This window comes from Orycteropus afer, unplaced genomic scaffold (assembly GCF_000298275.1).
Source record: "Orycteropus afer afer isolate SDZICR_OR568_19922 unplaced genomic scaffold, OryAfe1.0 scaffold00690, whole genome shotgun sequence".
NCBI lineage: Eukaryota > Metazoa > Chordata > Mammalia > Tubulidentata > Orycteropodidae > Orycteropus > Orycteropus afer.
This window is the reverse complement of record NW_006922277.1, coordinates 74,333-85,148: the sequence shown is the minus strand read 5'-3', so window position 1 is coordinate 85,148 and position 10,816 is coordinate 74,333.

Here is a 10,816-nt window from a genome sequence, read left to right as displayed (position 1 = left end):
AAAAAAAAAAAAAAAGTATTTCAGATAATTCTCAGGAAGTGCCTCATGTGTACTCACAAATTACATTATCACTTACAGTTGGTGTCAATCATTTTTACCCAGTTCTTCCTCCTACCCCTGTTCCTTTTTATCAGTGTCACCTGTTTGTAACTCTGCAATGAAGATACCTCATCATTGTCTCTGCCTTTTGTGGAAATGTCAATGTCTATTCCAAGAATTCTTTCCAAAGATGCTGATACCCAAGGCACCAGAGGTGCTGGGTTTTAAGCAGAAATGGAGAGAATGTCCTCTCTTTGGTTTTGCAAAATATTTTGATTACCTCAGCCCTGGAGCAACCCTGCTTGTGTAACTCAGCAACATATGACTGTCAAATATATTAATTTAAAAAAAAATAGTGAGTCATGGCCCCTCAATCAATTCCCAAACTTGATCCAGTTTATAGACTGACAACCTCTTGAATAAAGGTGAGGCCAGATACCCTTGAAGATAAATTTATACTGTTAATCTTTCTCCCAGCCTTTCCCAAAGGGATCTATGGCCATTTACAAGAGTGGGTGTTCATTGGGGAAAAACGAGTAATCAGACTTTTCAGGGATTACTGGACATTGGCTCTGAATGGACACTAATTAACCAGGAGACTCAAAATGTGACTGTGGCCCACCAGTCAGAGTAGGGGCATGTGGAGGCCAGGTTATTAATGGAATCTTAGATTGGCCATCTCACAGGCGTCTCCAAACCCGTCCTGTAATGACTTCCCTAGTTCTAGGATACACAATTGGAATAGACATTCTCTGCAACTGGCAGAATCCCCACATTGTATATCTGACTTGTGGAATAAGGGTTATTATGATAAGAAAAGTCAAGGGTAAGCTACGTGCCCCTACTTAGGGAAATAGTAAACTAAAAGCAATACTACATTCCTGGTGTGACTGCAAAGATTAGTGCCACTATCAAGTACTTGAAGGATGCAAGGATGGTTATTCCCAACACATCCCCATTTAACTCATCTATTTGGCCTGTGCAAAAAAACAGATAGATCTTGGAGAATGACAGTGGGTTATCATAAATTCAAATAGATGATGACTCCAATTGCAGCTGCTATTCCAGATGTGGTTTCATTGTTTGAGCAAATTAATATATCTCCTGGTACCTGGATTGATCTGGCCAAGGTCTTTTTCTCAATTCTGGTTTCAAAGGACCACCAGAAGCAGTTTGGCTTTACCTGGCATGGCCAGCAATACACCTCTACTGTCCTACTTCAGGATATATCAGCTCTCAGCACTATGCCATCATTTAGTTCACAGGGACCTTAATTGCTTTTCCTTCCACAAGACATCACACTGGTGCATTACATTAATGCCATTACACTGATTGAAACTAGTAAGGAAGAAGTACCAATGACTCTAGACTTATTGGTAAGACATTTGCATATTGTTGTTGTTGTTATTTGCTATCTAGTCAACCCCAACTCATAGTGACCCCTCCTTGGGTTTCCGAGGCAGTATCATATTAGAGAGTGGGAAAATAGCCCAACAAAAATCCATGTGCCTCCCACTTCAGTGAAATTTCTAGGGGGTCCAGTGGTGTGGGGCATGTCAATATATTCTTACTAAAGTGACAGATAAGTTATTGATCTGGCCCCTCCACAACTAAAAAGGAGGCACAACACCTGGTGGATATCTTTGGATTTTGGAGGCAATAGATCCTTCATTTGCATGTGCTACTTTATCCTATTATCAAGTGCTCAAAAAGCTGCTAGCTTTGAGTGGGACAAGAACAAGAGAAGGCTCTGCAACAGATTTAGACTGCTATACAAGCCACTCTGCCATTTGGATCATATGATCCAACTAATCCAATGGTGTGAAGTGTCAATGACAGAGACCTTGTTTGGAGTCTTTGGCCAGCCCCTATTGGTGAGTCACAGCACAGACCCTTAGGAATTTGGGGAAAAGTTCTGCCATCCTCTGCAGATAACTACTCTCCTTTTGAGAAACAGCTTTTGGCTTTTTACTGAACCTTTGTAGAGACCAAACACCTAACCATGGCACCCAAGTCACCATGGGACCTGAGCTGCACATCATAAGCTGGGTGATATCTGAGTGAGTCATAAAGTTGTCATGCACAGCAGCACTCAGTCATTAAATGGAAGTCGTATATATGAAATTAGACTCTAGCAGGACCTGAAGACACAAATTAGTTGCACAAGGAAGTGGTGCAAATGCCCATAGTCTCTACTTCTATCATATTACCTTCCCTCTCCCAGTCTGCATTTATGGCCTTATGGAGAGTTCCTTATGGGAAGTTGACTGAGGAAGAAAAACTCATGTCTAATTTACAGATGGTTTTGTATGATATGCAAGCATCTCTCAAAAGAGGACAGCAACAGCAGTACTGCATCCCTTTATGGGACCTCCCTGAAGGACAGTGGTGAAGTAAAATCCTCCCCATGGGCAGAACTTCAGGCGATGCCCTTAGTTGTTAACTTTGCTTAGGAGGAGAAGTGGCCATATGTGCAATTGCATACTGATTTGTGGACTGTGGCCAATGGTTTGGCTGGATACTCAGGGACTTAGAAGGAATGTAATCGGAAAATTGGTGACAAGGAGGTGTGGTGGAAGAGATATATGGATAGACCTTTCTGAATGGGCCAAAGAAGTGAAGATATTTGTGTCATATGAATGCTCACCAAAGGATGACCTCGGCAGAGAAGGATTTTAACAATCAAGCAAATATGATTATGACATGTTCTGGGGAAACCAGTCGTGTTCTTTGCCCAGCCACTCATGTCATTTTCCAACAGGCACATGGACAAAGTTGGCATGGTTGCAAGGATAGTGGTAATGCATGGGCTAAGCAACATGGATTTCCACTAACCAAGGCCTAGTTTGGTGTGCCCAATCTGTCAGCAGCAGAGACCAACATGAGTCTATGATATGGAATAATTCCTCAAAGTGATCAATCAGCAACCTAGTGGCAGGTTGATTACATTGGACCACTCCTATCATGGAATGGACAACATTTTGTTTTTACTGGAATAGATACTTAATTTGCCTTTTATGCATGCACTGCGTTTGCCAAAACTACCATCCATGGAGTTACAGAATGCCTTATCCACCATCATGATATTCCATGTAGCATTACCTAAGATCAAGGGACTCATTCCACAGCAAATGAAGTGCAGCCATGGGCCCATGTTCATGGAATTCACTGGTATTATCATGTTCCCCATCATCCTGAAGCAGCTGACTTTATATAATGATTGAATGCCCTTCTAAAGAAACAATTAAATCACCAGCTAGGTGCCAATACTTTGCAGGGTTGGGCAATGTTCTGCAAGGGGTTGTATATGTTCTAAATCATTGTTCAGTATATGGTGCTCTTCCTCCAGTACCCAGGATTTACAGGTCCAGGAACAAAGGGGTGGAAATAGGAATGGCACCATTCACTATTACCCCTAGTAAACCATTCGCAAAATTTTGCTTCCTGTCCCTGCAACCCTATGCTCTGCAGGGCTGGAGATCTCAGTTTTAGAGGGAGGAATATTCCCACCTGAGGGCACAATACTGATTTCATTGCACTGAAAGTTAAAAATTGCACCTGGCAACTTTGAGCTCTTCATGCCTCTGAATCCACAGGCAAAGAAAGGAGTTACTGTATTGACTACTGTGATTGATCCTGATTACCAAAGGAAAAATGGATTGATATTACCTAATGGAGATAAAGAAGGGTATGTCTGTAATTCATGGATTTCCTTATGATATTTCTTAGTACTAATATGCCCTGTGATTAAAGTCAATGGAAAACTACAGCAACCCAGTTCCAACATGACTACTAATGGCCCAGACCCTTCAGGAATGAAGGTTTGGATCAGCTCACAAGGCAAAGAACCACAACCTACTGAGATGCTTGCTGAGGGCAAAGGGAATATAGAATGTGTAGTGGAAGAAGGTAGTTCTAAATACCAGCTATGATCATGTGACCAGTTGCAGAAACAAAGACTTCAATGTTAGAGTATTTCTTCCTTGTAAGTGTACATCAAATATTTTTGTTTTCTTCACTTATAAAATATAAGATGTAAACAGGCTAGGACATTTTCAGTTGCCTACCTGTTAGTTATATCATATTAGGCACAAGTATGACCTTATAATTGTTGTTATGGTTTAAGGTGAAATGTACAGGTGCCAAGTTGACAAGGAGTGGATTATGATAGTTTAAGTTGTGTGCAACTGAGTTGGGTCATTATTCTCAGTTGTTTGGCAGTTATGGTATAGTTTGTCAGCTATGTAATGATGTAGTCATCCCCCATGAAGAGATCTGATATAATGTAATCTCTTCCATGATGAGATCTACTATAAGCACCCAATCAGTTGAAAGGGAGTTTCTTTGGAGGTGTGGACTGCATCCAATATATATGGACATTCTGGAAAGCTCTATGGATTTTTCCTCCATCTGGATCCTCCATCTGGCTGGTCATCATATGACTTCTGGTTTTTTGGACTTGATCCAGCAGCCTACCATATTGTATAATGATTTGGGAATTAGTTAGCTTCCTCAGCCTATGAGTCAGAAGATCATCTTGCCTGCTGATCTTGAATTCATCAGCCTCCACAGCCAGGAGCCTGCCATCTTACTTGTCAATTTTGGGTTTGTCAGCCCTGTAGCTATATGAGTCAGCAAAAGCCTCCAGCTTGATGTTTCACCCACAGATTTGGGATTTGCCAGCTTTTACAGCCACCTGAGCCATTTTCTTGAGATAAATCTCTCTCTATATATGTATATATGTAAGTTTCATACTGAACTGGGCAAATATGCTGCAAAAGTCCTCTTTAAAGTGCTAAGGAGCAAAGATGTCATTTTGAAGACTAAGATACACGTAACCCAAACTATGGTATTTTCAGTTGCCTCATAATACATGCGAAAGCTGGACAATGAATAAGGAAGACCAAAGAAGAGTTGGTACATTTGAACTGTAGTGTTGAAGAATACTGAAAATAACATTAACTGCCAGAAGAATGAACAAATCTGTCCCGGAACAAGTGTAGCTGGAATGTTCCTTAGAAGCAAGAATGGTCAGACCTCATCTCACTTTCTCTGGGAAATGACCACTGTGAAAGGGATCACAGCACCAAGTTCTGGATAGTGAGGGAGAAAAATGTGGAACAGAACTCAAAGCCATAAAAAGGACCAGGCTTACTGGTCTGTTAGAGACTGGTGTAATCTTTGGCACTAAGGTCCTCAGACACCCTTCAAGCCTGAATTCACCTCAGCAGCTTAGCTTTCAACCAAACAATTGTTGTTGTGTGTTGTTATATGCCGTCGAGTTGGACCTGACTCATAGTGACCCCTCCTTGGGTTTCTGAGGCAGTATCACTATGGAAGTAGATTGCCCAACCTTCCTTCCAGGGAGTGGCTGGTGAGTTTGCACCATTCCCCAGAGAAGGATATCATGCTTGGTAATGTAGAGGGTCAATGAAAAAGGTGATTAGCGCAGTGGCTGCAAAAGATGGGCTCATGGATAGCAGGATTTTGAGGATGGTGCAGGACTGGGCAGTATTTCATTCTATTGTACCTAGGGTCACTTTGAGTCAGAGCTAACTCAACAGCACCTAACAAAAACATGTAAACTTCACTGGATTTGCTTCTCAACAGAATCCAGCCTAAGACACAGAATTATTGCTTAAGGAGTACTGGGTTTGTTAGAAGTGATTAAATACAAACTTTGGAGAGAAAAAGTGGTGATAGTTGGACAATACGGTCAATGTAATTAATGTTACTGAATCTCATGCTTAAAAATGGTTAAAATGGCAATATTCGTGTATATATATATGTATATATATTGCTACAATATATATATTTTAAATATCTGAATCTTCAGCATTTAGCACACTGCTATACACATAGTACATGCTCAGTATACATGTATTAAATGAATGACATTACATAGGAAAATTCTTTTAGCTCTATTACAGCCTACATGAAACTTTCTTAAATTCATCCAAGACCTATTTTAGCTGGGGATGTCCCTGAGAATTTTTTTTTTTTAGCTTTTTATTGTGTTTTGGGTGAAAGTTTACAGAGCAAATTGTTTTGTGATTTGACTATTCAAACACATTTTGTTTTGTAACATTGATTGCAAGCCGCACAATGTAAAAGCACTCTTCCCACTTCCTGCCTGTTTATACTGTTCCTATGTATCTTGCTTTCTTATCCTTTCCTGCCTTCTGAGCTGAAATCCTGCATAAATGCTGCCCTTTGGATCTTGTATATTGATTATTCTAAGGAGTGTGTACCTGCCTGGTGTTTTGTTCAATTTGTATACCTGTCTGTTGTTTGCCTAGGAGCTCTGGTAGTGTAGTGCCTAAAGGCACTTGACTGCTAACCAGAAGGCTGGTGGTTCCAACCCACTGGCCACTTCTTGGAAGGAAGGTTGGTCAGTCTACTTCCATAGTGATAATGCCTCAGAAACCCAAGGAGGGCTCACTATGAGTCGGGTCTGACTCAATGGCACATAACAACACACAACAACAATTGTTTGGCTGAAAGCTAAGCTGCTGAGATGAGTTCAGGCTTGAAGGGTGTCTGAGGACCTTAGTGCCAAAGATTACACCAGTCTCTATTAGACCACTAAGCCTGGTCCTTTTTATGGCTTTGAGTTCTGTTCCACATTTTTCTCTCTCACTATCCAGAACTTGCTGCTGTGATCCCTTTCACAGTGGTCAGTAGGGGTAGCTGGTCACCACTTAGTTCTTTGGATCTCAGGGTAGTAGGGGCTGGAGTTTGTGTAGCCCATTAGTCCTCTGAACTAATTGTTTCCTTGCATCTTTGATTTTCTTCACTGTTCTTTGCTCCAGATGAGTAGAGCTCAATGGTTGCATCTTAGATGGCTGCTCACAAGCTTTTATGACCTCAGTGGTTACTCATCTAAGTAGAAAGTAAAACACTGTCTTTGTGAAATATGTTACGCCAATTTACTTCATGCCCTCCAAGATTATGGTCTAGAGCCCCTAGGCTGAGAACTTATATCCTCAATGTGTTTGGCTAAAAAGTTTTCCAAATTTTACCCCCTATATGCTCTACTATATTCATAGATACATTTGCAGCACATATGAATACATATGTAGAAATATCTTCTGTGATACCTATATATATTCATGGATATAGTCACATTCTCCTTCTTACACCTGTTGTCTTCAACTCGTATTGCACCATTCCTGCAGGATTGTGTATAGAATAATATTTAGCTTTGTTGCCTTTAACTATCGTGCTCCTCCTAGTATCTTCCTTTGCCTTGATCACTTTGTGCTGACCTCCTCCTTATTGTATATTGCCTTTCCCTTCGCCCAAATTAACATGTTTATTCTCTATTAGCCAGAAGAAAGAACAAATCTGTCCTGGAAGAAATGCAGCTGGAATGTTCCTCAGAAGCTAGAATGGCCAGACTTTGTCTCACCTACTTTGCTCACGTTGTCAGAAGGGACCAGTCCCTGGAAAAGGATGTTATGCTTGGTATAGGGTCAGCAAATAAGGGGAAGACTCTCAATGAGATGGATTGACACAGCGGCTGCAACATGGGCTCAGGCATAGCAAGGATTGTGAGGATGGTGCAGGGCCAGGCAGTGTTTGGGTGGCTATGAGTCAGAGCTGACTCAACAGCACCTAACAGTGACAACCTTCTATTAGTGATTTACCTTCCCATGCCCTCTCACCCTTGGCAACCTTCAAAGAATGATTCTTTCTGTGTGTAAACTTTTCTTAACATTTTACACTAGTGGTCTCATACAATATTTGTCCTTTTGTAATTGACTCATTTCACTCAGCGTAGTGTCCTCCAAGTTCATCCATGTTATTAGGTGTATCACAGATTCATCATTATTCCTTAACATTGTATAGTATTCCATTTTGTGTATACTATAATTTGTTTAGGAGCTCTAGTAGCATAGTGCTTAAGGCACTTGACTGCTAACCAGAAGGCTGGCAGTTCAAACCCATCAGCCACTTCTCAGAGGGAAGGTTCAGTGATCTACTTCCATAGTGATACCACCTCAGAAACTCAAGGAGGGGTCGCTATGAGTTGGGTCCAACCCGACAGCACATAACAACAACAACATAGTTTGTTTATCCATTCATCTATTGATGGGTACTTATATTGTTTCCATCTTTTTGCTATTGTGAATTATGCTTTGATGAACATGAATGTGCATGTATTGCTTCATGACATGGCTCTTATTTCTCTAGGATATATCCCTATTAGTGATATTGCTAGATCATATAGTATTTCTTTCAGCTTTTTTTTTTATTTAAAAAAAAAAGCATTTTATTGTGATTTGGGTGCAAATTTACAAAGCAGGTTCATTTTACTCTCAAGTCATGCACATTTGCACATTTGATTTCATGGCCCCAACAATATAAAACTCTCCTCCCATCTTCTCCCTGTGACCACTCCCTCCCTGTGTCCTCTTATCTATGCATTCCTGTCTGTCTAGCTTTCCCTCTATGCTGCCCTTCTGATATCCCATGGTTGATTGATCTAAGGGGTGCATCTCCCTAGGGTAGGTGGGTGCAGGACTTTCTACTGTTTGTATGAGAGCTAATCCACAGAAATAAATCAATTCCAGGCCCAAAGGATAACCCGGGCCCATAGTCTTAGGGGTTCCACCAGCCTCTATCCAACCAGTAATTCTGGTTATTTTTGTGTTTTTTAATTTTCTTCCACATTTTTCCTCTCACTCTATCCAGGATCTCCAGTTTTGATCCCTTTCTCAGTGGTTGGCATTCATAGCCAGGCACCATCTAGTTCTGGTCTCATGGTTTTGAAGGTTGAGGTCCCCATGGTCCATGATACCCTTGGACTAATTGTTTCCATGACTTTGATGTTCTTCATTCTTCTTTGTTCCAGGCTAGGGGAGACCAATAGTTGTATCTTAGATGGCTGCTTGAAAGTTTTTAAGACCCCAGTCACTATTTACCAAAGTAGGATGCAGAACAAGATTTTTATGTACTATGTTGTGCCAGTTGAGCTTGATGTCCCCCAAGACCATGGTCCCAAGCCCAAGAGAGCCTGGAGACTCTCTCTCTCTCTCAAGGTGCTTGGTTGTTACTGAGAAGCTACTCCAACCTTGTCCCTGTTACTTCTATAATGTATACGGATATTTTTGTAGCACAAATACATATTCAGCCAAATTTATCCATGATCATGGGTATATTCCTATTCATCTACCCACACTTGATTTTCTCACCTCTCTATGCATTTACTCATAGACTAGTGTCTGCTGCCACTGGTGATGCAGTATTGTGTATGTAATAGTATTTGCCTCTGTTGTTGGTGTCTTTGTACATGTTTCTGTGTCCTCCTTTCTCCTATTGTTATTGTACTTGTCACACACTTGGTATATTGCCTTTCTCTTCACCCAAATCAACACGTGAATCTTGCTAGTCAGAAATTTTCCTTCCCCTTCCCTCCTATCCCTGGTAACCAGCAAAGTAAATTTCCTTCCTTGTGTAAACCTTTCCTTGACTTTTTATAATAATGGACTCATACAATATTTGTCCTTCTGTGCCTGACTTATTTCACACAGTAAAATGTCCTCCAAATTCATCCACATTGTGAGATGATTCATAAATTCTTCATTATTCTTTAATGTTGCATAGTATTCCACTGTGTGAATGTACCATAGTTTAATTATCTATTCATCTATTGATGGGCACTTAGGTTGTTTACATCTCTTTGTTATAGTGAATTGTGCTGTGATGATGGGTATGCATATGTCTATTCATGTCCTGGATCTTACCACTAGGATATATTCCTAGTAGTGGAATTGCTGGATGAAATGATATTTCTATTTCCAGTTTTTTAAGAAAATACCATATCATTTTCCACAGTGGTTATACCATTTTATAGCCCCACCAGCAGTGTATGAGAGTTCCAATCTCTCCACACCCTCACCAGCATTTGTTATTTTCTGCCTTGTTGAACTTTGCTGTTATTGCTGAGGTGAGATGATATCTCATTGTTATTTGGATTTGCATCTGTCTAATGGCTGCAAGGCACCTCTTTCAAGTGCTGAGGAGCCAGGATGTCAACTTGAGGACTAAGGTGCTCCTGACACAAGGCATGATATTTTCAGTCACCTTGTATACATGTGAGAGCTGGGCAATGAATAAAGAAGACCAAAGAAGAATTGATGCTTTTGAGTTGTGTTGGCAAAGAATGAAAAGACCATGGACTGATAAAAGAACTAACAGATCTGTCCTGGAGGAAGTGCAGCTGAAATGCTTCTTGGAAGCAAAAATGGCCAGACTTCATCTCACCTACTTTGGTCATGTTGTCAGAAAGGACCATCCCCTGGAGAAGGATGTCATGCTTGGTAAGATGGAGGGTCGACAAAAGAGGGGAAGGCCCTCAACAAGGTGGATTGACACAGTGGTTGCAAGGATGGGCTCAAGTACAGCAAGGATCATGGAGCTGGCGCGGGACCAGGCAGTGTTTCATTCTGCTGTACATAGGGTCACTATGAGTCAGACACGACTGGACGGCACCTAACAACAATGGCTAATGACTGTGAGCATTTCCTCATGTGTTTCTTGGCCACCTATATATCTTCTTTAACGAACTGTCTGTTCATGTCCTTTGCCCATTTTTGCATTGGATTGTTTGTCTGTTTGATGTTGAGGTGCTGAAGTTTTTTATAAATTTTAGAGATAAGTCTTTTGTCAGATATGTCATAGCCAAATATTTTTTCTATCTGTAAGTTCTCTTCTTACTCTTTTGGAGAAGTCTTTCGATGCACATAAGAATTTAATTTTTAAAGTGTCCCAG